At 42.0% G+C, this 26,996-nt stretch overlaps 1 protein-coding gene across 4 annotated transcripts in view; it reads right to left on the reverse strand.

Annotated features, from left to right (window-relative positions):
* Positions 1-25,514, reverse strand: part of LOC131249372 (putative disease resistance protein At4g10780) — a 38,368-nt gene extending 12,854 nt beyond the window's left edge. For 2 of the 4 annotated variants that reach the window (XM_058250092.1, XM_058250090.1), the window contains exon 1: positions 25,057-25,514. The gene's annotated coding sequence lies outside the window, so the exon portion shown is untranslated. Of the gene's footprint in view, positions 1-9,518; positions 9,816-25,056 lie in introns of those variants that run through there. The other 2 variants (XM_058250091.1, XM_058250094.1) reach the window with 2 other exon arrangements.
* Positions 25,515-26,996: the final 1,482 nt, after the last annotated feature.

Genomic DNA, 26,996 nt, shown 5'->3' on the forward strand with positions numbered 1-26,996 from the left:
GACAAAGTGTCGGGGTTGTAGTGCAAAGTGACGGGGTTCACTTATACAAAGTGATGGGGTTCACTAGAAATAGTGACGATATTGCAATCCAACCCAACCATTAGATTGTTGAAAAAAGTGACGGGTTGTCGAACAAAGTGACAAAATTGAAGTGACGGAGTTCAATATACAAAGTAACGGGGTTGTAGTGCAAAGTGGGGGTTCACTTATACAAAGTGACGGGGTTCACTAGAAAAGCGATGTTGCAATCCAACCCAACCATTAATTTGTTGAAAAAAATTGACGGGTTCGAACAAAGTGATGGGGTTCAATAAACAAAGTGACGAAGTTGCAGTCGTGCAAAGTGACGGGGTTCAATAGACAAAGTGACGAAGTTGCGGCACAAAGTGTTCAGTTGACAAAGTGACGGGGTTGTAGTGCAAAGTGACGGGGTTCAATAGACAAAGTGACGGGGTTGTAGTGCAAAGTGATGGGGTTCACTTATACAAAGTGACGGGGTTCACTAGAAATAGTGACGATGTTGCAATCCGACTCAACCATTAGATTGTTGAAAAAAGTGACGGGTTGCCGGACAAAGTGATGGGGTTCAATAGACAAAGTGGCGAAATTGCAGTGCAAAGTGACGGGGTTCAATAGACAAAGTGACGAAGTTGCAGTGCAAAGTGACGGGGTTCAATAGACAAAGTGACGGGGTTGTAGTGCAAAGTGACGGGGTTCACTTATACAAAGTGACGGGGTTCACTAGAAATAGTGACGATGTTGCAATCCAACCTAACCATTAATTTGTTGAAAAAAGTTACGGGTTGCCGAATAAAGTGATGGGGTTCAATAGACAAAGTGACGAAATTACAGTGCAAAGTGACGGGGTTCAATAGACAAAGTGACGAAGTTGCAGTGCAAAGTGAAGGGGTTCAATAGACAAAGTGTCGGGGTTGTAGTGCAAGTGACGGGGTTCACTTATACAAAGTGACGGGGTTCACTAGAAATAATGACGATATTGCAATCCAACCCAACCATTAGATTGTTGAAAAAAGTGACGGGTTGCCAAACAAAGTGACAAAATTGCAGTGCAAAGTGACGGAGTTCAATAGACAAAGTAACGGGGTTGTAGTGCAAAGTGACGGGGTTCACTTATACAAAGTGACGGGGTTCACTAGAAACAGTGACGATGTTGCAATCCAACCCAACCATTAATTTGTTGAAAAAATTGACAGGTTGCCGAACAAAGTGATGGGGTTCAATAAACAAAGTGACGAAGTTGCAGTGCAAAGTGACGGGATTCAATAGACAAAGTGACGAAGTTGCAGTGCAAAATGACGGGGTTCAATAGACAAAGTGATGGGGTTGTAGTGCAAAGTGACGGGGTTCACTTATACAAAGTGACGGGGTTCACTAGAAATAGTGACGATGTTGCAATCCAACCCAACCATTTGATTGTTGAAAAAAGTGACGGGTTGCCGAACAAAGTGATGGGGTTCAATAGACAAAGTGACGAAATTGCAGTGCAAAGTGACGGGGTTCAATAGACAAAGTGACGAAGTTGACGGGGTTCAATAGACAAAGTGACGGGGTTGTAGTGCAAAATGACGGGGTTCACATATACAAAGTGACGGGGTTCACTAGAAACAGTGACGATGTTGCAATCCAACCCAACCATTAATTTGTTGAAAAAAGTGACGGGTTGCCCAACAAAGTGATGGGGTTCAATAAACAAAGTGACGAAGTTGCAGTGCAAAGTGACGGGGTTCAATAGACAAAGTGACGAAGTTGCAGTGCAAAATGACGGGGTTCAATAGACAAAGTGACGGGGTTGTAGTGCAAAGTGACGGGGTTCACTAGAAATAGTGACGATGTTGCAATCCAACCCAACCATTAGATTGTTGAAAAAAGTGACGGGTTGCCGAACAAAGTGATGGGGTTCAATAGACAAAGTGACGAAGTTGATGGGGTTCAATAGACAAAGTGACGTGGTTGTAGTGCAAAATGACGGGGTTCACATATACAAAGTGACGGGGTTCACTAGAAATAGTGACGATGTTGCAATCCAACCCAACCATTCGATTGTTGAAAAAAGTGACGGGTTGCCGAACAAAGTGATGGGGTTCAATAGACAAAGTGACAAAATTGCAGTGCAAAGTAACGGGGTTCAATAGACAAAGTAACGGGGTTGTAGTGCAAAGTGACGGGGTTCACTTATACAAAGTGACAGGGTTCACTAGAAACAGTGACGATGTTGCAATCCAACCCAACCATTAGTTTGTTGAAAAAAGTGACGGGTTGCCGAACAAAGTGACGGGGTTCAATAGACAAAGTGACGAAGTTGCAGTGCAAAGTGACAGGGTTCAATAGACCAAATGACGAAGTTGTAGTGCAAAGTGACGGGGTTCAATAGATAAAGTGACGAAGTTGCATTGCAAAGTGACAGGGTTCACTAGAAACAGTGACGATGTTGCAATCCAACCCAACCATTAGATTGTTGAAAAAAGTGACGGGTTGTCGGACAAAGTGACGGGGTTCAATAGACAAAGTACACTCCAACAAATTCCTCGGTTGGAAAGATGAGAGTGTGATTCTTGTCTCGATAGGGTAGAAATGGCTTATTGATAGTCTTCGGACAGACCACATATGCCTCAATAAAGCCAAACATGCTATCTAAGTCCTTGTCATAAGATTGTTGAAAAAAGTGATGGGTTGCCGGACATGTATTTGCATGCTAGCTAGTTATTATTTGGATATGGGTTAAATAAACACAACAATGCTAGACAGTGACTGGATTACTGGATAAAGTGACGGGATTCATTAGATAAAGTGAAGGGGTTGCCAATTAAATTGAAAAGAAAATCCAATCATTCAGGTGTTAACCGGAGCAATCTTGGAGATGAGGCCTCTTTAGTTGAAATTTGATAAAATAAATATGTGAAGAAATTCGAAATATACAGTACCAGAAAGAGGATAAAAAGCTACGGATAAAATTCGTAGCAATATATATTTAGCTACAGATTAGATCCGTAGCTGATTACTCCTTGAGGTTGCACTAAACCTGATTAATCCTTATGACATTAGAGGGCTTAAGGTCATGATTACATATTGATTTTGAGTTCAAGGATATCCAATTTCTATAGACATTTCACACACCCACAATCCCATTGTAAGGGAATCTTGCACATGATCTGTAGTTGGACAACATTTCGTAAAATATTCAGATACTACACATTGACACCAAATGAGTAAATAGTGCAATGGAAACCAACTGTGGACATGCCAACATCTATCAAATAACAACAGGATCCTTTTCATTGGGGCCCCATACAAATAATTAATAGTACCCCATACAAAGCCTTTCTTCACTAAGCCTCTGTGTTTCTTCACACTTTCTTTCACTTTCATCTAACTTCTTTTCCAGTGAGCTCAGCATGGCCTACGATAAATTAATGGTGAGTGACATAAATATCGCAAGTAGCTAGAAATGCAAATGCATGTTCACCCATGGAATTTAGGCAAACTAATTTGAAATGTTATGTTAATCATTACAAAACTCCTTGAGATGGCAATCCCGCCTTCAGTATGTCATTTTCAAAGGTCATGAGTTTATCCAACGGCACACTTTCAATGACTGAGACCTCATGTATGACAGGAATTAGGTTTGTTGCTTCCTTCATAGCCTCTTGTTCCTTCACTATCATCTTTTCAGTTTCTTTGAATTGAAGTTGCATCTCGTCCAATTGCATTTCTAGCATGGCGAGCTTCCCATCCCAATCATTGGGTGTCGTGTGAACCGCCTGTGTTTTGGAATGGTCTGATTTTCTGGATATGGGTGAACTTATGAATGGAATGTATGGCAAACACACCACAAACTGCAATGAAAAACAGAACTGAATCAATCAAAACAATATCTTCAAAATACCTGTTGCAATCATACAAATGAATGAATTGTAAACAACTTATCTTGATGCCCATTCTCCCTCCTCCTTTACCCGGGCTTGGGACCGGCAATGCAAGGAATTGCATTGGCAGAGTTAAAAAGGGGTTTAGGCTCCATTTGGCTTGTGACGACCAAATGAATCTAATATGTTTAAAAAGGGACTTAGGCTCCATTTGGTCCTAAACTTTCAAGCAGTGGGCCCACAGAGATGGTTGGGAAAAGAATTATGGCAATGGTCCACATTCAATGGGGCCAAAGATCTAAGAGCAGGATCTTCAAATCTGAAAAACCTTTTGGATCCCTCATCCATGCTTTGGCCCATCAGATCAATGGTCTGGAATCTGATCACCAAACCATGGGCCCCACATTCACAATTGTGAGCCAGAGCAAACAGTACAATCGCTGAGGCCTAGGACCATATAGTTCCAGGACAAATAACGGTCAGCAGAGTGCTTACAGTCAACAAGATGTGCTAGGTGCCATATATTTCTGATCCGAGTCCCATTAAACTTCAGAACCTGTAGATTGTAAGTAATGATATATCATATACTGCCCTGGATGGAGACATCAAAATTCAGTAGGGAGCAGGAGAGATCACTTGCCTGCTGATTGCCCATATCCTCATACCCGATGTTTACTTCATTTGCTAAGACCTATATGAAAGCAAGGAGAACAAGCTTAGGCATTCAAAAGAAAACGGGAGGAAAAAAAAAACGCTTAATTTGATAGTTCCAGAACTACTTCTAATAAGTAAATCCCATTGCACCGAAGCATAACATAAATAAAGAGATGTCTCCTTTGTTTAGAGGAAAACAAAGCTCAAGACATGTGGCAGTTATGTTCCATACGATTCTCCATGGAAGTGTCTGGGAAGATTATTAAGCTCATGCCTTCGAAGCTGGAAGTAGGCCATGACCGGGAACAGTCAGTTTTCAGAATCTACTAAGACATTCTGCTGTTTTGCACCATGGGAGACATCTGGGAAGTGCACCTGATGCTCCAGCCACAAAAATGACCTGGTTGGGAAAAATCAGGCTGTCAATTCATTAGATGGGCCACTAAGACATTCTGCTGTTTTGCACCATGGGAGACATCAGGGAAGTGCACCTGATGCTCCAGCCACAAAGATGACCTGGTTGGGAAAAATCAGGCTGTCAATTCATTAGATGCTCCAGCCACAAAGATGGATAAGGGATAAATTTTTAAACCAAATGGTCCTAAAAAAAGGGATTAAAACAATCAAATATATAAAAAATAATAATCTGTAAAAAATAAAAATTAAAAATTAAAATACCTGTGAAGTGGGGTGGATCTTCGATGGATGAATAGACGAAATAGTGGAAATCGACTATCGGCTGCTCGGTGGAAAATGGGCGAGAGGGATTGTAAGAGATTGGGGAAAGAGGGCCTCCGATCGTCAAAAGGAAAAACCCCTCTTTTTCTTCCGATTTGATGAGATCCATCTGTAAAAGGAAAGAATTTGAAATTAGAAACGAGAGAAGAAGAAATCTCTGAAAAATCTTCGGAACCGGAAATGGAAAGTGCCGTTAGTGGTGCCATTGCCGTTAGGGAAGACGGCAGAGAGATTTTCGTTTTTTCTTTTTTTCTTTTTTTTTTTTAATATGAAACGGAAACAGATGGGCTAGTCCTACGTGGCAGGAGCGGTGAGGTGGACCAATGAGATTGCGGGAGGCAGAGACTCTCTGCCTCCCGGAGGCAGAGGATCCGGACTCATCGCTGATGTATGTACGTGTCGTGCGAAGACGAGCGCTTACGAACCTCGAGCTTCGAGTTGTACGAACGGTTCAAAGGAGATCAAAGTTACATGGGCCCACGATGATGTATTTTTTATATCCACACCATTCATCCATTTTTTGAGATCATTTTAGAGTAACATCCAGAAAATGAATTATATCCAAAGATGAATTGGACCACACCACAAATAGCAGCGGAGATGATGATTTCACCGTTAAAAATTTTGTAGGGCCCACCATAACATTTATTTTCCATCCAATCTGTTCATAAGGTCACAAAGACCTGGATGAAGAGTAAAAACAAATTTCATATTGATTCAAAACTTGTGTGAATCCCAAAAGGGTTTCAATGGCAAATGTCTTATACCCCCACTGCTTTTTCTAGTGTGGTCCACTTAATTGTTAGATCTGTCTTATTTTTCATCTCAAGCCTTAAGATGAGCTCGAGAAATACATGGACCGGTTTGGATACATCACGTGCATCATGATGGGACCCAAAGAACTTGCTTCCGTAAATACACTAGCTATATATTAGGTGTGTGGTTCACTAGCCAATCCGCTCCCACAAAATAGACATGTGGGGCCATTGTGATGTGATGTTTTAATCCCACCCAATCTGTCCATCATGTGCTGGTACCTCCTTGTTGAAAGCAGATGGGCTAGTGTACCACACATTGGTGTATAGACGTTAGCAAGTAATGTGGGTCCCTTCATGAGGTATGTGTTATATCCAAATCATCCATCCATTTGGCGAGCTCGTGGTAAGGCTTGATCCAAAAAATAAAACAGATCTAAAGCTAAAGTGAACCACATTGAAAAAAGTAGTGGTGGATTGAACTTCAACCATTGAAACCCTTTTGGGGGTAAGAAGTTTCGGATCAATATGAAATTTGTTCTTACTCTTCATACAAGTATTTGTGACCTTAGTAACAATTTAGATGGAAAATAAACATTATGGTGGGCCTTGCAAATGTTTTAATGGTGAAAATCTTAATCCATTGCTATTTTTGGTGTGGTCCATTTGAGATTTGGATATGAATAATTTTTTGGCTAATGTTCTAAAATAATCTTGAAAATTTTACAAACGGTGTCGATATAATAAATACATCATTGTGAGGGCCATGTAACTTTGATATCCTTTGAACTGCTCATACAACTCAGCGCTGGAGGTCGTCTTCCCACTACACGTTCATGCACCAGCTATATTGCTGATGTGTGGTACACTAACTAATCTGCTTCAGCAAAAAAAATGTGTGGGGGCATTGTGATGTGATGTTTTAATCCCACCCAACCTGTCCATGTGTGGCATCCCGCTGTTGGAAGCGGATTGGCTGGTGTACCACACATTGGTGTATCGGCATCAGCAAGTACTGTGGGTCCCTTCATGAGGTATATGTTATATTCAAACCATTCATCCATTTGGCGAGCTCGTCGCCAGGCTTGAGCCAAAAAATAATATAGATCTAAAGCTAAAGTGGACCACACTGAAAAAGGCAATGGGGTTTGAACTTCTACCATTGAAACTCTTTTGGGGTCACAGAAATTTCAGATTAATATAAATTTGTTTTCCCCCTTCATCCAGGTATTTGTGACCCCTATGAATAGATTAAATGAAAAATAAACGTTATGTTGGGCCCTGCAAATTTTTTAATGGTTAAGATCATTATCCCGTTGCTATTTTTGGTGTGGTCCATTTGAGATTTGGATATCATTAATTTTTCAGCTAATGTTGTAAAATGATTTCAAAAATTTGATGAACAGCGTGGATATAATAAATACATCATTGTGAGGCCCATGTAACTTTGATATCCTTTGAACCGTTCATACAACTCAGAGCTCGAAGAGCGTCCATGCTCGTCTTCGCACAACAAGTATCAGTGGAATAAGTAGAGATGAATGCTATGCTTGTATGAGACATCATGGTACACTAGTCCAAGGGTTATGATTATTTTATCAAGAAGAGTATAACATATATGGTCCATCAATTTTAGGGTCATATTTGAGAGATGTGCGTGAATGGCGTATAAGTGTCATAAATTTGGTAGTAGGACAATAATATATTTTGTCTTATATTTTACAAAAGATTTTTAAAAAAAGACAATAATAATTTTAAAAAAACGATAAATTGTCAATTTTTAGACATTTGTAGTTTATCTTTACTAATTAGATTTTTATGAAAAAATATTTATTTTTAGACATCAACACATTCTTTAGACAAATTATCAAACAAAATTTTCAGTACTCATAAATACTTGAATTCAGCATTTTAAGTTTTCAACAACTAAATTAATTTTCAAATCTTATTTTTTAATTTACGGTACCATTGAAACTGACATTGTTTCTATCTCTCTTATTCAGTTCAATTTCAAAACTTATTTAGCATTTAGATGAGGAGGAACTCAATTTATAAACTTGAAATAAAATGAAATAAAAAATAACACTTTCAATAGTAAATACTACACTTCTGACACAACAAATAATAGTATATTGCCAATGCAATAATTCACAACATTAAATACTATATTGCTACAATAAAAACACTATGCATTTTCATGTTCCACAATCTACACGGCAGGACACACACAAATGAGGGATGGCCACGATCATATTTTCATGTGCCTAAACATTCCCTTTGCCTTCCTAACACTAGAACCATGAAACATTAACAAATTTAGCATAAAGGAATAAACATTAGCAAGACTTTCTCTATGTTTTTTTACTAACATCATCCTTGTATTTAGTTGTTTTCAAGAAGCCTATAACGCTCATATCATCGCCAGTTCAATCAATCAGACCAGTTCTTCCTTAAAGCATATAGTGTATTCCACCTAATAAATTTATCAGCTTGCTTTTCAAGACAAGATGTTTGTATGGCCTGGATCCGTCACAAGTTTGTCACATGGAGGGGCCCACTTCTCAGGACTTTGAGTCCATTAGTCCTTTGAAACAATGTTAAATCTAATTGTCCTCCAATCAAAGAGAAATGTTCACATAACCCTTTCTTTCCCTCCAACATGTTATTCTAAAGAACATCCCATCCGTCAAAATGGTGGCCCTCAACATAAGGATCACCAAAACCATGGATATACAAACTCATCAGTTGGGGTCCTTACTCTTGTCCTGGTGGTAGACTCACAAGAGTTTCAACACTAGGTCAAGTGTTCAAGTACTCATAGGTGGTGAAATCCCAAAACTCATTAGTTGGGCTTCACCATCGACATTGATGGGGAGCAACGATTCATTTTGTGGTTGTGGCCTACCTAATGAGTAGATTGGTCCTATGTTTCCCTAAAAGATGTTCATGGTGCAGCCCACCTTTTGGATGGCTTGGATGATCCCCACAAAATGAACGTTGAGCAGGAAGTTCAAGTAGAAGCTTTTGCTCGTGAACATTTCTCAACCAGGAAACGTATGAACAAATTGGTGTATAAGGCCCACCGTGATCTTCCAGAGGCATCTGACATGTCCATCATGTGACCCCCTAATTTTTTCCCATGTTACCCAAAATCAGGCTGATAAAAAACTCAGGGTATGCCACACCACAGGGAAATTTGGGATGGGGACTTCCACCGTTAAAATCCTTCCAGATCATATTTGGGATCTGCTGATTTTGCATATTCAATCTAAACCGTTCAGAAGATGCATAATCAGGATGAATAAACACCCAAAAAATTAGGCCATTTCAAAACTCAGGTGGGTCACAAAATGTGATTTTAAATGCGGAACCGATGATCATGACTATCATTTAGGGAAACAGATGAATTTAGAACAAATGAAAGTAAAATTTCCACTGACCAATGACTAGCATTCAATTCTAAAAGTAAAATGTTAGGATATTCTACCAAGCTTGATTATGGCCCAACAGTTGATTGCTCCTGGCTAGAATATGGACAGTTCAAATTGTACAACTCAGCTTGTGGCCTTAGGAGGGAAAATGAGCTGGCATTAGAAAACATAAGGAAAATACACAAGAGAAGAAGAAATTAGTATTTAGCACAAAGATATAAACACCTCATAAATGTTGTCCAATGTCTTCAATCTAACTGAGGTCAAGGGTACGTTGATTTCATTAACTAACCACTTGATGCCATAAAAAAATATTAAAAAATTCCAGTTGGTCGTTAAATGCTGTTGGAGTTGCTATTTGATTCCATTGAAGTCAACTAGTCTTTAATGGTTGTCAATGCCATCAAAAGTCTCGGAGTGCACAGAATTATGTAAGTGCATAATTTGTTTCTAATTCCGATTGTGATAGAATATATATCGAGTTTAATCGGAATTAAGATATTCTAAGTGAATGTTAAGACATTCCTAGGGTGTTACAGAGCAAAGCCAGGGTTTTGAGAAGAGATTTTGGGGTTGTTCTAATTAATAAGCACATTTATATCTTGTAATATCATTTCATAGTGGATTGATTGTCACTTTGTGCCGTGGTTTTTTTTTTTTTTTTTCCATGAAAGTTTTTCCACACAAAAGTCATATAATCTTTGTGTGTTTTGGTTTGTGTTTGATTTTGCCTTACTTAATTGAATTCGAGTTTGCTTCTACGCGATCCCCTAACAGGCCCACCGTGTATAGATCATCACATCGATGTATTTCGGGACCATATTGACATGTGTTGAATTCAAACCATGCTTCATGTTAGGCCTGCCATAAAGATAAGAAACCCAAAAAACTAGGTTGATACAAAACTCAGGTGGGCGACACTGAAAGAAATAATGTATAGTTAATTCGCTAACCTAATATTCCTATTTCAAGTGATTTGACCAATCTGATATTCCAAAAGTCTTGAACTTGATAGGTTGCATCTTACTAATGGGCTGGATAGATATAGACCCAAGGGTGAGGCTCAATACAATTGTATATTTTTCTATGGTGGGCCCTTTTGAAACTGGGATGAACGTGATGAGGTCGATTACCGTCTTCCCCAAAGATAACTACTCTGAATCCATGGAGCTTCTCTGGACTCCTCGCAGAGACTTCTCGAATCCACAAGAAAAAAATAGAAATAATTCTAAGATATATATATAAAGGAAACTTGTTGATTGATTGATAAATGAGTCTACAACCCTTTAAATAGGAATACCAAGACTTAGAAGAAATTTAAGAATTAAACTATAACTAAAACTCCCTAAAATTTTTAACTTACTATAAATTGTAAATTTCTATTTATAATAAGTGTCCTATGTGGCTTAACCACGTTATTCTCCTAATTTTTCTAAACACTTTTCATGTTTTACACAACTCCTAAAGCCTAATGGATGAAGAGTTATAATGAAACTAAAACTTACTAAAAATAGTAAAAATGGAAATAAACATGGAATTCGACAGTCAAGTTGATGGAATCTCGCAAATTTGGCATGGAAGCCAGGTTGGTTGGCTAAAGTAGCTCGTCTTACCCCAAAATCACATATGGTACGTCGAGTAACTCATTCGGGTTTGCAAGATATGCCTGTTTTAAGATTCTGACGGTCTTGATGACTTCCGCCTCCAATCGGGCCTTCTCTAGTCCATCTTGAACTTGAAAGTGTGCCCGACCTGCTCTACATCAGTCCCCTCTACTTCAAAAGAACTCGTCCTCGAGTTCTCGTGCTGCTTCGATTCTTGATACTCAGTCAGGTGCGCTGTAATGATACCCAGATCAAAAGTTATGATTAATTTACAGTCCACCTTCTTTTGGTCCAACCACGCTAGGAATGTATCTGTGTCACGTCCCACATCAGACCCCTCCACTTAAAAAAAACTTATCCTCAAGTTACTCAAGGGACTAATTAGCTCATGATTCTCAGATAACTTCTGACACTGATGTTTATTATCCATTTTGATGTGATGTTTTAATCGCACCCAATCTATACATCATGTGCGGCACCCCATTGTTGGAAGTTACGTGCGCCAAGAAACCTATCTTGTTTCTAGCTCTCTCCGTTCAGCTATCTCTCATGACTTACTCAACCTTTAAATGAGGAGGTCACAATTTATAAGCTTCTGATTAGAACTTTAAATTCGAACTTAAAATAAAATAAAATAAAAGATAACACTTTCAATACTATACTGCTGACACAATAGATAATAAAATGAAATAAAACATAACACTTTCATAACAGTACTAATACAATAATACACAATATTACATACTATATTGCTATAATAAAATCACTATGCATTTTCATGGCATGGCAGGACACTCACACACACACACACGAGGGATGGCCTGCAAAATCACATTTTCATGTGCCTAAACTTTCACTTTCCTTCTCAACATTAGAACCATGAAACATTAACAGATTTAGCATAATGGAATAAACATTAGCGAGACTTTCTCTATTTTTTACTAACATCATAGTCGTATTTAGTTGTTTTTAAGAAACCTATAATGCTGAAATCATGGCCAATTCAATCAATTATACCAGTTCTTCCTAAAAGCATAAGTGTGTCCCACCTAATGAATTTATCAACCTACTTTTTAAGACAAGATATTTGTATGGCCTGGATTCCTCACAAGTTTGCCACATGGAGGGGCCCACCTCTCAAGGCTTTGAACAGTGTTAAATCTAATTGTCCTCCAATCAAAGAGAAATGGTCAGATAACCCTTTCTTTCCCTCCAACATGTTATTTTATAGAATATTCGATCCATCAAAATGGTGGCACTCAACATAAGGATCACCAAAACTAGGATATTTAAACTCATCAGTTGGGATCCTTACTCTTGCCCCAATGGTAGACTGACAAGATTTTCAACACCAGGTCAAAGGTTCAAGTACCCATAGGTGGTGAAATCGTAAAACTCATCAATTGGGCTTCACCATTGACATTGATGCCCACCTTTTGGATGGCTTGGATGATCCACACAAAATGACACGTTGGCAGGAAGAAATCGTAGTACAGAGTTTCCGCAGAAGTTTTTGCATGTGAACATTTCTCAACCAGGAAACGTATGAACAATTGGCCTATGAGGCCCACTGTTATCTTCGGAGACATCCGACATGTTCATCATGTGAACTCACTATTTTTCTCCTTTTTGACCCAAAATCAGGCTGATAAAAAAAATCAGAGTATGCCGCACCACAAGGAAAGTTGGGATGGGGACTCCCACTGTTAAAATCCTTCCAGATCATATTTAGGGTCTGCTGATTTTACATATTCAATCTAAACCATTCAGAAGATGCATAAGCAGGATGAAGAAGACAATGGGAAGCGGCCATAGTTTGTTTGTGGGCAACCTCCCCTTAAGTTGCTCATATGAGGATCTTCTGAGGATTTTTCAAAGGTATGGGAGAGTGGTAGATATTTACATTCCTCTATTCCTGGGATCTAAAAACCCTAGGGGTTTTGCTTTCACGAGATTTTCGTTTGAGGATGATGCACGAGCAGTGTTAGGTGTATTGGATGGGCAGAGGATTGATGGAAGGGTGGTTACAATCAAGGTAGTCAATCATAGATCCATAGCCGGGCATAAACCCTCTTAAGCTCCCAAACTCGCCCGCCAATGGCATGCTGCGAAGGAAATCGATATTACGGCTGAAGTTTTGATGCCTCATAATAGGAGGTGAGAAAAGACTGTAGAAGGGCATGCAGGTGTCCCCACAGCAGAAGACTCAACCATCGCAAATCCAAAGGCAGTGAAGAGGAAACTTTAGGAACTTCAATTTGGGCTGGTAGGCACCACCTCCGAGAAAGGCGTATCAATATTGCCCCCTATCGATGTACTAAGATCCTCCAAGCTTGCGTCATCGCTGTAAATGTGGCAAGAATCTTCCTTACCCATTTTCTAATTGTCTTCAAAACTAAAACAAAGCTCGTGGATTTTCTGATTGACTCCCCGTTGTAAACATAAAATGGGGTTGATAGCTCTGGAACCATGGTCCCCGGACATGGAGATGGGTGGGGAGAAGGTGTGGATTCGACTTTATGGAATCCCGGCACATGTGTGGATGGAATCAGTAATCCTAGATCTGAAAAATTTCCTAGGAAAGGTTACTCAGTTAGATGCATGCACCAGACTTTGTATATTCCAGATGTTCGTGAGATTGAAGATCAAACTGCACCCGGGGGCAGATCTCAAGAAGATTCTGAAGCTAATTGTGGCGGGTAAAGTCTTCCTAGTCTTTGCGAAAATTGAGATTTCACATGCTGAGATAAATAAATACCTAGGAGGACAACAACTGGAGATGAAGGGAGGTGTGAAGGAAAATATGAGGGCCTAGGTTAAAAGGAGTTTCCAACCTGGTGTGCAAAGAAAGGAGGGATCCCCAACAGGTGTTCGACGGAACTCCTCACTAAATGGTTCCAAGCACACACCAACTGCTCAAGGAAATGCTGAGGCTATTTGTCCTTATGAAACTCAGGGCATATTTGGAGAATAGGGAATTCTCACCACAGGGGGGCAAGAGAGACCCCAGGCTCGGAGTATTACCGCAAGAACAGAGATCAGCAGGGCAGATGTGAGGCCCTGTGTGGAGAATTAGATTGGGGGGGGGGGGGGGGGAGAGTTGTGCAGTTGGAAGATAGGCTCTCAGGCAGGGAGGATATTATTGCAGCAACTAAGTAGGATGAGGTCCCAACCACAGCACCGAATTCCCTCTACCTAGAGAAGGTAAATATTGCCCATCAGTTATGCGCTACCTGTTCTGCCCATGTTCTATTGCTATATAAATTGTAGGTTAATCTCCCAAGTAGTCTTCTGTTGTTGGATAGTCAATAGGCCCGCGGCTTGCAAGGACATTAGAAAGAGCTAGGTAGAAAGCTGATCAGATCCAGATTATTGGGCTGCTCCCCGATTAAGCCACATGAGACCGTGCTGACACACCACAACTGCAAGAACGACCCTCTCCTAACCAGTCTTGCATTCCTCTATCCCAGGATACATGACTCAAATCCCCTACCATTCTCTCGCCTCTGGGAAAGGGCTCAGCCAAAAGGAGGCTAGAGCTCTCCATAAACTTATCTCCATATTTTGATATACAAACAGAGGGAGGGCTTATGCCTACTAATCTGGTAGAAGAGGTATGTGGGTCTATAGCTGCCTCCCTCCCCCCGAGAACCGAGGGCATAGTGGAGGAAATAGTATCTGATCAGTTGAAGTACCATGTGGAGCCTCCGGAGTGCCATCAGTTAGGAATTTCGTGCTCCCTGGATAAGGTATTACCCTCATGGATCGCCCCAAAAGTGAGGAGGAAACCTTTAGCCACTGAGAAGCAGGGCAAGTCATACAAAGGGACTGGTCTAGAAGACTAGAACGCCAGATTAAGAAGACTTAAGAGAAGGGATGTGTATTCAGGAAGTATAGTTGATGGATAGTGTTGTAGTGTGGAATTCTATAGGAGTAGGGAATGTGACCACCATCAGGACTGCGAAGTGGATGATTTAGAACCATAAGCCCTGGATAGTAGCTCTTCTAGAACCGATGCTTTGAGAGAGTAGAAGAGTGGGGATATGATTGAAGTTAGACTTTCACACTTCATTCTCTAATGGGGATGTGGGTGGTAAATTTTGAGTTTTTCATAAGAGTCTTCTTAACGTATCCATCTTAGAAAAGACCAACCAGATGCTAACAATTGAAGTTTGTGTGTGCAAAGTGCGATGTGAGACTGAGGAGAGGTTTATGAGGAAGTTTGGAAACTTTATCCAACTCCATTAGAGGACAGTGAGAAATATGTGGGGATTTCAACGCGGTGGTGGGTTGCAACGAAAGGTGTGGGAGTAGAAATTAGGATCGAGCCAGCTTCGTTGAATTCGCTGAAGCTATTGATAATGCAGGTTTATTAGATGCAGGTTTCTTCGGGAACAAATTTATATGGTCTAATAACCAAGTGGGAAATGCTCGGGTATGGGAAAGGCTGGATAGAGTACTCCTCTGTGACGGGGACTAGGTTAGCCGATTCCCACACTTCAAGGTGGAACACCTGCCGCAGATTAACTCAGACCATGCTTCTCTATTATTGGCCTTCCCTAAGTTTGGTAGCATAGTTGCTAAGCCATTTTGCTTCCAAAGAATGTGGTTGAAGCATGATTCCTTCACCCAAGTGGTAGCGAAAGCATGGATGGAAGAGATGTCACCTCAACCTATGATTAATGTATTGCTGAAAATCAGGAAGGTGAAGCAGGTGCTAAAGGTATGGAATAGGGAGGTGTTTGGGAACATTTTTTAGCAGCTCAAAGAGGAAGAAAGGTCCCTTGAAAGTCTAGAAAAAGGAATGCAGGGGTTAGTCGAGGAGTGTTCTCAAGAGGAGATAAAAAGTAGCGAAGCAGCGCCTAGCTCATTAGGAGCTCCTAGAAGAAATCTCCTAGAAACAGAAGGCCCGAAATAACTGGCTGAAGGAAGGGGCTAGAAATACAAAGTTCTTTCATCTGTGTACGTCGAAGCAAGTTAGAAGAGTATGTATTGGGGAAATTCAGCTTCATTCGGGGTGTATATCATCCGATCAGGATGTCATCAAAGAAGAAGCGATGAAGTTCTTCTCTCATCTCTTTCAGTCAGAGGATGCCCCCCCCCCATTTGCTAGAATTTTCAATCCGATCCCAGCCCTCCTCTCGGATGAGGATAATGATAAGCTCATAGCCCCCCTATCCATTGAAGATGTAGAGAGAGCGGTGTTCGCCCTGCCGATAGATGGCGCGCTAGGCCTAGATGGCCTTTCAGGTGCTTTATTTTTGGGTTGTTGGCATATTATTGGGTTGGATCTTCTAAGGCAGTGGTAGAGCCGTTCCAAGGGAGGAGTATCCCTAGAGCGTTCATGACATCCCTCATATGCCTCGTCCCAAAAGCAGCTGCCCCATTGATGTTCTTCGACTATCGGCCGATTAGCCATTGTAACTGTGTGTATAAAGACTTTTTAAAAATTATTGTAGCCAGATTGAGTGTTGTGCTCCCTAAGCTAATATCCTTCAAGCAAGGAGCATTCGTTAGGGGCAGGTCGATAGCTGAAATCACAGCCCTTAGCCAGGAGATATTGAGAGATCTGGATAGAAAAGTTCATGGTGGAAATATAATTATTAAATTGGACATGGAAAATGTGTATGATAGAGTCGAATGGGGCTTCCTCAAACAGGTTCTGGCTCAGTTTAGTTTTAGCTCAAAATGGATGGAAATGGTGCGAAAATACTAGAATGACAGCTAGTTTTCAGTTCTCATTAATGGGGAAGGAGCATGATTTTTTAAATCCTCCTATGAGTTTTTTTTTTTTTGGTTAACTTGTTAGCATACCCCCCTGTCAATTGACACTTCACTATTAGCCACCCCCACTAGGGATCGATACCAAGACCTTAAGTGTTGAAACGAGCTATCTTTCACTCAGTCTACCACTTGAGCTATGTATCAGGGTGTAATCCTCGCGTGAGCTGCGATAAGGGGATCCCCTCTCAGTAACACTCCACACTTTCAATACTCGGGTGTTACCATGGAAACATAGGTTAGTATAAACACAATTCAATTTAAGAGAGTAATTCTAGCCTAAATCAAGCCGGTAGGAATAGCTTCACCCATTCATCAAGCCATCTATCCGATTGGTTCCAAAATAATATATTGTAACATCAGAAACGTCTACTTTAGGACTTCAACCACCCTGTTGGGCAATTAAACCACATATGTCCATCACGGGCATTAGATCACGAGGTCCATCATTCGATCAACTTACATCATGTCGATAGCAATCTACTCAAAATCATGCAATTAAACCATATATCATAAGTTTCGGACCCAACTCAATGAATCCACCATCCATCGGATCAACGACATCCGATCTAATGATTTACCACCGACTATCGCATGCGGGCGATCAGACCACAAATTCAATCGTTGGAATTCATCTTGGCAGAACCTATGGCCCTTGTAACCATTGATTATTAGGTTGAATGTAAATTGGCCATTAGATTGGTGGGAATCCCTAACTAGACTCCCCAATCAAAATGTACGACCCACCCAAACTTTGAATCTGTCTGATCGGTGATCAGAGGCCCCAGTGATGACCTCCAAGAAGAATGGGCAGAGTGGATTTGGACAATACAACATTGTGGACCCTACAATGGGTTGGGTGTGTACTGCTGTGGGCATGCACCTGCAGTGCATCGGCCCAAAGGCCTGGTCAAACTGGCTTGACCCGATAAGGCTCCACGAAAGGAGGGATTCTTTCCTTCTTTCGATTTCCTGCCTGCGTTAGTTTGAAACACAACAAACGTTGTGATGAGGTCCACTATATGGGATTAAAGGGCTGATTTGGGCCTTCCATCGTGCCTGACTGAGGATTCGACTAGGGATAGGTGTGGCCCACTTGATGATATACACGCATAGGCAATCGCACACCAGTGCAAGTGGAGTGTTGTGAGTGGTAAAAATTTTTGAAAAATGAAATCATGCTCGTTTACATTGGCAACTTGGCAATCCGCAAGTGATGGTATTCTCTAATCTCTGCCCTCCATTTGGGTGCATCCTATCTCTCCTTTCGGTGCCACAAAAGGAGAAACAAAGGAGAAGGAATCCCTTCCTATTTGAGTAACTCACACTGGCTCGATCTAGACCTCACGTCTGAATTGCTCAACACCATCTCGACCGCCTGAGCTAGACGAGCCGTTAGGACATCTTCCTCCTTGAGAAATCTCCCTCCACGCGAGGAGAAAGCGACAGTGGAATATCTCACGAGTCACTGCACTCGAGCAAAATGGGACAGGGAAAGTGGACTCCACACTGATTAATGGTCCCATTTGACCCATCCAAATGGTCCAGATCACCCTGATAGGCCGTCAATGAGAAATCGCCATTGGTGGCTGCCTCATCCTGGCCGTCCGTGGTAGCAAGAGAGCGGTCGCGAGCGATCCCTAAGCTTATAAAAGGGGCCCATTTGTCTTGGGATTCCCACCAGCATTTTAGGAGAGAAAAGAGAGATAAAGAGAGGGAGAGAAAATCGGCACCAACCTCGATGCCGCACTGCACCAAGCTATTTGAGTTAGCTCGACTTGGGCTGAGTTGGGGCAAGCTCAGTAGCTCTGAGATCTACGAAATCCAGGAGGAAGAAAGAGATAGAAATAGAAGGGGAGAGAGAGCCTGCGAGTCGATTCTCTCAGCCATTGAGGGAGCTGACGAGTGTTGCTGGACTATCGAGTCAGCTCAGCGATTCCTGGTTCACTCAGAAGTATCGGGGTGCGCGCTATTCCACCTAGTTCCTAAGGTTTGGGTCCTTCACGGGAACTCGGGAGAAGCCCCGTAGTCATGGCTCACCTGTCATCCGGCCAGACTCACCCAAGAATTGGATGAGAAATCGAGTGGCTACACAAAGTGCTACTCGAAACCAAGCCAGCCCATCTCACCTCTAATCTAGGTCATGCTCAACCAGGTAGGTATGCCTTCGACCCTCGCCTGCAGATGACAAGGTTGCAAGCCACGAAAACCGATTCGAACCACCTCATTGGAGATAGGAAATCCACTGGGAGACCCCCCGAGTTGCTAGTAACTCCAGGGAGAGAACTCGGCTCCTAAATCACATAGGATGGGCTGAGGCCAGATAGCTCAGACTCTATTGAGTTAGTCAGGCATGAGGTGAGTCAAGTTACCGAACCAACTCGGTCCTACAGAGAAAGACTCAGTAAGTCCTGGTCATGTGAATGCATCTTTATCCATCTAGCACACTCCACTGGGGTTGCACCTGGCATGTTTAGATTTATTCCAACCTCAAAGGTTGTAAGATGGGAGGAGGAACCGCACTCAGACCACTTCGGGTTAAGTTGGCTCCACTTAGGTCGTCAGGTTCTTCTGATTGAATCCGTGAAGCATGAACTCGCTTGTGAATAATTACCTTACTCAAGCTAGACAGTTGACTGGCGACTAGAATCCCGTTACAAGTAGGCCCAATGAGTAATTGAACAACAAGGTAATTTCTTCACACCTTATAACCAAATCCTCATTGTCACTTGAGAAGAGACCCAATGTAGAAATTGTACATCCCATCACCCCGGATTCTAAACCTGGGAGCTAGTTGTTGAGAGACAATTAGTCAAAGGTAAGGTGGACTTAAACTGTACCCTAGGGAGCAATCAAGACTTGACTCGGGTCTAATAAATCTTAACTTTTCTTGAATAATAGGTGTTTGTGCCATTCTAAACTCTCAAGCACCTCCAAGACAAAAGGGTTCTCTTGCGAGGTGATGATTTCTTTCCCTTGAGCTTTCCACTTTTTAATTAGTCTAAGTAATGGTTTCTATTTAAATTACAATAGATAATTTATAATACGAGATCACTTGCGCTAATTGTTGAAATAGTTTCCATTTGAACTACAACTGATATCTTAGAATCCATGATTTCTAACAATAGTTATTGAATCTTGCATATCAATTTCCATATGACCGTCAACTAACAACTTATGCCTATGATTTGTGATCGCTTGCGATAATTATTGAACCTTATTATCAACATCTATCTTACATGCAAATATATATGTTGTATCTGTACCCTTTCTCATGCATATGTATAGATTGCTTATGAGTTACTTGTGGAATTTGAATTACTATATCAATTAGTGGAAAGCTCCACTTATATAGTAAACCGATATTTAGGATGTAACGGGACGGAATGTGTTGGAAATGGACCCTCGACAGGGGGTTATCTTAGGTGGTGGAATATTAATAGGGATTTACCATCCATAGGTTGTTGTGCCTACGTGGCTTTTGGGGATAACCTATTTACCGGCTCGATTTAATATTGCCCTACGTGACCTCTTTATCGCTTCAATTTAACGTTTACCTCGTGCGATCTTTTTATCATTTTGATTTTGTATTTGTCCTACGTGACATTCTGATCACTTTAATTTGATATTTGCCATGTGTGGCTTTAATGGTTCATTCTCATATAACCATGCGATGGTAAGTCACATGTATTGAATTATGATTGACCACTAGTCGACGGGGTTCCATTAAATATTCTAATGTGGGAGTCTCATGAGCCGGGGATGGTGGTATGAGACACTATGCCTTAGCTGTCGGCCTACTCTAGGTGACGAGCCCCCCGTAGTGACCTTTGAGTATTATTAAATTGGTTGGTTGTAATCGAAATAATAACAAATGGGCTAATCATGCATTCATAGCATTCGAATGATGACGGGTGGCTAATTCTAGATGTTGTAGCACGTGCCCTTGGTGTGGTATTATTTTGCTAGCTCCCAGACCATCGACTATCGACCTACGCACGTGATGTACGATGAGCTTGGTCACTATGCCTATACGTGATATACGCACGTGATTTGCTTCGCTGGTGACCGGCCATATGTATGGGCTTAGCCCAAAGTATGACTGGATAAGCATCTCCAGGTCGATGTGCACTCATGCATCCATGTATTTAAATAAGACCGCATCTTGTAATGTTTTGAATACCTTTTATTTTCAAACTATGCTAGACTAATGCGGCGGTATGTAATCATGAGGGAAATTCAATCGTACAGAGAATGCTGGTTTGAGTGAGAGCCACTATGGAGAAGGTCTAGATGTCGACTCTACAAGGCTGGAGGAGGAATATTATGAGGAGGAGCCGCTTTGGGAGGTAGCAGAATATTTCGGGCTTAACCAATGAACTGCTAGTTTACTTCCTTTCTTTCTTATCATTCGAACATTTGAATCTTTTGAGTTTTGTACTTAAGGTCCCAAGCTGAGTGGACTAGAATCTTGATACTTTTAGTTATACAATGGTTCGCTAGCTTGGTTTACTTTCTCGCACCCTATTTATGATAAATTATTATTTACATGTTTAGTTAACACTTGGGTTTTTAGAAAATGAGTTGTATACTCGGGTTTTGAAAACCGAGGTGTTACACTCTCGCCCCTGCTTTACGCTGATGACACTATGTTGTTTCTTAATGGGGGAGGTACATCGCTTAGAGCTATGGACATATTTTTGGAGGCCTACTAGACGTTGTCAAGGTAGAAGATTAATTTCAGCAAAAGCAACTTCCACTACTCGTCGAAGATGGCCTTGAATAGAGTTAGGGCGATTGAGAGAGCGGTAGGCATCTCCAAGGCAGCAGATGGAGCTATCTACCTGGGGGCGCCTTTGGTCAAATGGAGACTGAGGAAGGGAGTCTTTCGACCATTGGTAGACAAGATGGGTGCAATGATAAAAGGTTGGAGTGCTAGATGTCTTTCATAAGTTGGTCAAATAACTCTGATCAATCATGTGTTTAGTGGAATCCCTCTCCACACAATGGCCGCCATGCCTCTTCTTGCACAGGTGATAGCGGAGTTGGAAAAAAGTTTTGCCAACTTCTTGTGGGGCTGGGTAGAGGGTAGGAGAAAGCTTCATTAGATGAAGCAAAGTAAAGTCCCCAGGCCGAAAAGTGAAGGAGGCCTTGGCGTGCGGAAGCTGAAAGAAATCTTGAAGGCCATGATGCTCAAAATGGCTTGTTCGGCCAGATTCGGGAAGGAGGAAAGCCTCTGGGGGAATTACATGAGAGCCAAGTATAGGGTTATCAGAGACTTGTCATGGGAGCACAACTCAGTGGCAAACTCTTCCCCTTTCTGGAAAAGCATCCAAAAGATGTTCTCAGTTCTGGATAGAAACGTGCAGTAGCTGGTTGGTTAAAGAAAATGCAGTATTTGGCTCGCTAACTGGACGGGGAAAGGCCCGTTGGAAAAGCTGGTGGATCAGCAAATCCCGGAGGAGATGAGGTCGTTTCGAGTGCATCATTTCCTTGGCCCAGCGGGTGTCATTCCCTCGTCGTCAGTCTGTGATCTTCTCCCTCAAGAAGTGCTGGAGACCATCAACTAGGGAGGTTTCTGTATATCCGAGAGGCCGGATTCCTGCATTTGGGCCCCCGATCTGTCAGGCAGAATCTCGATGAAGTCAGCTTGGAAGGTTAGTAGAGAAACAGGGCAGCGGAGGGGCTGGGCCAAATGGGTGTGACATGCTAAGATGCCACCTAAGATTTCGACGTTCGTTTGGAGGCTGTTAGAGAGGGCCATCTCTATTGACGGTAGGGTTTAGAAGAGAGGAGTCCTTGCGTCCAAGTGTGTCTGTTGTGAGGGAAACCCTGACCAAAGGCCTAATTCAGAGTCTATAAATACCTATTCGTTCAGGGGAATATCGCGTACGAGGTTTGGAAGTATTTCAGCACTATTTTTGGGCTACTCCTGCTCGAGAATTAGTCGGCACAACAAAGAATGAACCAATGGTGGATGCTTCTTCAGTCAGGTTACAGAAATCAGGAATTGAGATGCCTTATCCCTTGCTTCATCGTGTGGGAGATATGGAAAGCTAGGAACACAGTGAAATTTAAAGGTAAACTGCCCCCTGCTTCGTCGGTGGTGGAGTGGGTCCAAGGGTGGCTTATGTGGGCATGCAATTAGAGCTGGGCAAGACCCAACTCGATCCGACGGATCTGAGTCGTCCGACTTAGTCAGATCCGACTCGACCCGAATCGAATGCCATGGTCGGGTTCGAATCGAGTAAACCCACCTTCATCCGAATCCTGACTTATTCGAGTTCGAGTTACGTAGTAATCCAATCTGACCCATCTGAAATCCGATCCGAAACCCAACTCGGACCGAAATCAAGTACTATATATACAAAAAAAATACTCATTCCCCTCTCTACCCTAACCCTAGGAGTCGGCTGCCGCACCCAACCCGATCTCGATGTCCCCTACTCCGGCACCTATCCGGCTTCGAGTTCCTCCTCCTCCTCCTCCTCTCTCTCTCTCTCTCTCTCTCTCTCTCTCTCTCTCTCTCTCTCTCCTCCACTCGTCCACACGGTAGCTGAGCAACACCCGTCCGGCTTCAAGCTCCTCCTCCTCTCTCTCTCTCCTTCACTCGTTCGCACAGCAGCACTAGTCCAGCCACCCAGACCATTCTCGAGCTCGATTTTTAAGGTATTTATTTATTTATTTTTATTTTTATTAAAATGGATGGCTCTGATTGGCCCGGCCCGTTGTGTTGCATCTAGGACGATCCGAATTATACCCAACACAATACGACTCGGTTTCTCTGACCAAATTGGACTCGGTTCGAGTCAGCCCAACCAAGAATCGTTTCGGATTGAATCAGGCCCGCTGGACTCAGTCCCGAGTCTGATCGAGTTTGGGTCAGGGTTTTCACAATACCGGATCGAGTTGAGTTGGACCTAACTCGGTTCAACTCGACTCGATGCCCACCTCTACATGCAATGGGTCACTTCCTCTTAAGTACTCGTCCGAAGAACTGTTCACATACTCTTCAAGACATGGGTATCGGCCCTGCTACATCGTTGTAAACGAAGTGCTGCATAGTGAAGTGGTCCAGGCCGAAGGAAGGTTGAAGTACAAAATCGAACGTGGACGGTTCCGCAAGAGGCAATCTGGGTGTCAGAAGGAGATGGAATCTGTAGAGATTCTCACAACAACCTCATCTTTGCTTTTGTCGTAGGTTATGGAGAGGGGACCAATAACAACGCTGAGTTACGCGTGATTCATGATGGTCTAGCCCTATGTGTGAATCTCAGTCTCCCCAGGGTGGAGGTTGACATGGACTCCAAACTGGTGGTGGACGCCCTTAAGAGGAGGTCTCTTCTACTATGGAAATGATGTTATTGGCTAGCTAGAATTGAAGGTCTGAAGAAGAAAGCTTGCACCCACGTCACCTACATACTAAGAGAAGGAAACGGCCGGCTGATGGGCTGGCTCGCGAGGCGAATAGGAATGAGAAGAACCACGTTTTCAGGGAAGCAGCGAATCTTCCCCATTATATCTGTAGGCTAGTCGTGCTAGATAAGGTGGGGTTGGATACGATTAGGGAATCTAGGGTGGGGGATGTGGTGGGTCCGCCCCGTGGGCGGGTGTAAATGATATGATAGGCTGCATAAGATGGCTTTTCTGGCCTGTAGGCAGCTCGAAATGTTTAGTCCTTTACAGTTTTTTGTCCTCAGGAATGGAGATCTCTGGTTATATATATATATATTTTGACATTATTAAAAGTATCCTTTGCAAATGCTAATGGCCAGGTTAAGGGACGGTTGTACCTGGTCCAAGCTGACTTGACTGATAAGTACAGTTCCCACCTGTAATTTAGATTGGCTAGATTATTATGCCCACGTCCAAATAGAGGTGGCACACTTGATAGAAAGGGTGAATCTCATGCACATAAGGTCATTACTTACAGGTAAGCACATGTCAAACCCCGTGTGCCTATGCTGGTTATGCCAACTTTGGGGACGTGCCTACCACTACATGGGGAGAAAAATTTTATGTGCATGAAATCTACCTGATCTGATCCACTAGGTGTACCATCCCATACATGTTTGGCCTTGTTCCCATACACAGCTGAAAATAAAATTTCTTAAAGGTTTAGATTAATTGACTAAGCCTTATGAATCACCAATATATAGTATCAAGTTCTCACAATTACTCAAAATAGATATTTTAGATCAGACCATACCTTTTGATTGTTGCTATCAAATATTGTTCGATTGCTGATGATCAATGATCGATGCCGTGTCTTTGAAGTAGAAGTAAAGGTTCTCTTCCAAAATAAGAGAAAAAGAAAACCTATATATATTCAAGGCACTAGAATAGAACTACCGGAGAAACGTTGGATACACATCCGTGGATGTGTGATGGATGGATGAATGGGCAAGTAATGGTGTTTTTGAAGGTTGCAGAGGAATGAAATGAAAGTACTAATGCCGTGAAAATTCTGGGTATATCATGACTTCACTTTTAAGTAGCTGTGGAGAGGTAGGAAGAAAGACTGTTAAGAAAAGAGAGGGCAAAAGCAAAAGAAAAATTAAATACAAGAAGGTGGATCTAGCACAAATGCCACTAAGAGGAGCTAATTTAATTGGTGCCTAGGGCCCACCATGATGTGATGTTTTAATCACCTCCAATCTCTCATCATCTCTGGCCCCTTTATTCTCCTTGGATTCCAAAGTCCAGGCCCGAGTTGCCTAAGCCCTTGCCAAAGGAAAGTTCCTATGGTTGGAAGGTTCTTGGGGCTCACTTAGATGTCCCAAGGATTTCATCCCGATTCATTCACCTTTCAAGTCTTGTTAGGACATGGCTCCAAAAAAATGAGGTAGATCTAAAACTCGGGTGGACAACGCTAAAAGAGAGAGTTGGAATGGAACGCCTACCTTGATACCTTTGCAGTGTCATGGAAGCCTTGGGTCAGTTCATCTCAATTAGAATGACTTTATGAACGGTTTGGATAGCATATAAACAGCATGGTGGTTGTGCATTTCTATCCGGTTTCCAGTAGTGTGGTCCAATATTTAAATCTTGGATCTGCTTATTTTTGGGATCATGTGGTGACATGAGCTGGAGAAACTAATGTAAGGTGTTGGGTGGTGGGGCCGGCCACGTGCTCATTTGATCTAAATTTTAGGTGGTTTATGCCATGTCATCATGCTTCAAACCTGTAAAATCGTCTGTTGTGGCCCAAATAAGTTTCTAATGGGTTTTTTTTTTGGTTAAGTGTTCAATGATTTTGGCCGATTAGATGACCTCACATACAATCCGGAAGGATTTTACGGTGGGTGTCCCGCATCCTAGTTATACCGGTGGTGTCGTCCATATGAGTTTTGGATCAGCGATATTTTTGATGCCACGAACGATATTAGGTTTCTAACGTTATGTACGGATTAGATGTGATTAAAACGTCATGGTGGGCCCATGTGCCAATTTGCAGTTAAAGCTTCTGAAAAAACGATTGTATTAGATCCACCTCAACTCAAGACATAATAAAAGCAAAAGAAAATGCACTAGGCAAATGTGACTGTGAAATCTGTCAGTTGTTCGCGTGTAGCACGGAAACGGATTGGCTACTGCCCCTGCCACCAGCCAATGCCTCGTGGTCGGTGCTCTGTGGGTCTACCATTATGTATGTTTTTCATCCATGCCATCCATTCATTTTTATATATCGTTTTATGAATGACACTGAAAATGAGGTATATCCAAATCTCAAGTGGACCACTTTACAGGAAACATTGTTGATAGAAGATCAACCATTAAAAACTTTTTGGGGGCCATAAATTTTTTGGATCAAGCTGATCTTTGTTTTGCCCCTTCATTTAGGTCTGTGTGACCTAATTAACAGATTGGATGTCAAATAAACAGTACAGTGGGCCTTAGGAGGATTTTAATGGTGGATATCCAATCACTATTGTTTTCCTGTGGTGTGGACCACCTGAGATTTATATCCCTCTCATTTTCTTGAACAAGCCCTAAAATGATCTGTAAAAATGGATGAACGGCATAGATGAAACACATAGATCATGGTGGGGCCCAATGAGCACCGATCATCAGCCACTAGGCTAGTGGCAGGGGTGTTTTTACCCCTTCGAAAGGATGATGATTAATACAAGGTAGATCCAAATCTCA

Source organism: Magnolia sinica, chromosome 6, assembly GCF_029962835.1.
Source record: "Magnolia sinica isolate HGM2019 chromosome 6, MsV1, whole genome shotgun sequence".
Taxonomy (NCBI): Eukaryota; Viridiplantae; Streptophyta; class Magnoliopsida; order Magnoliales; family Magnoliaceae; genus Magnolia; species Magnolia sinica.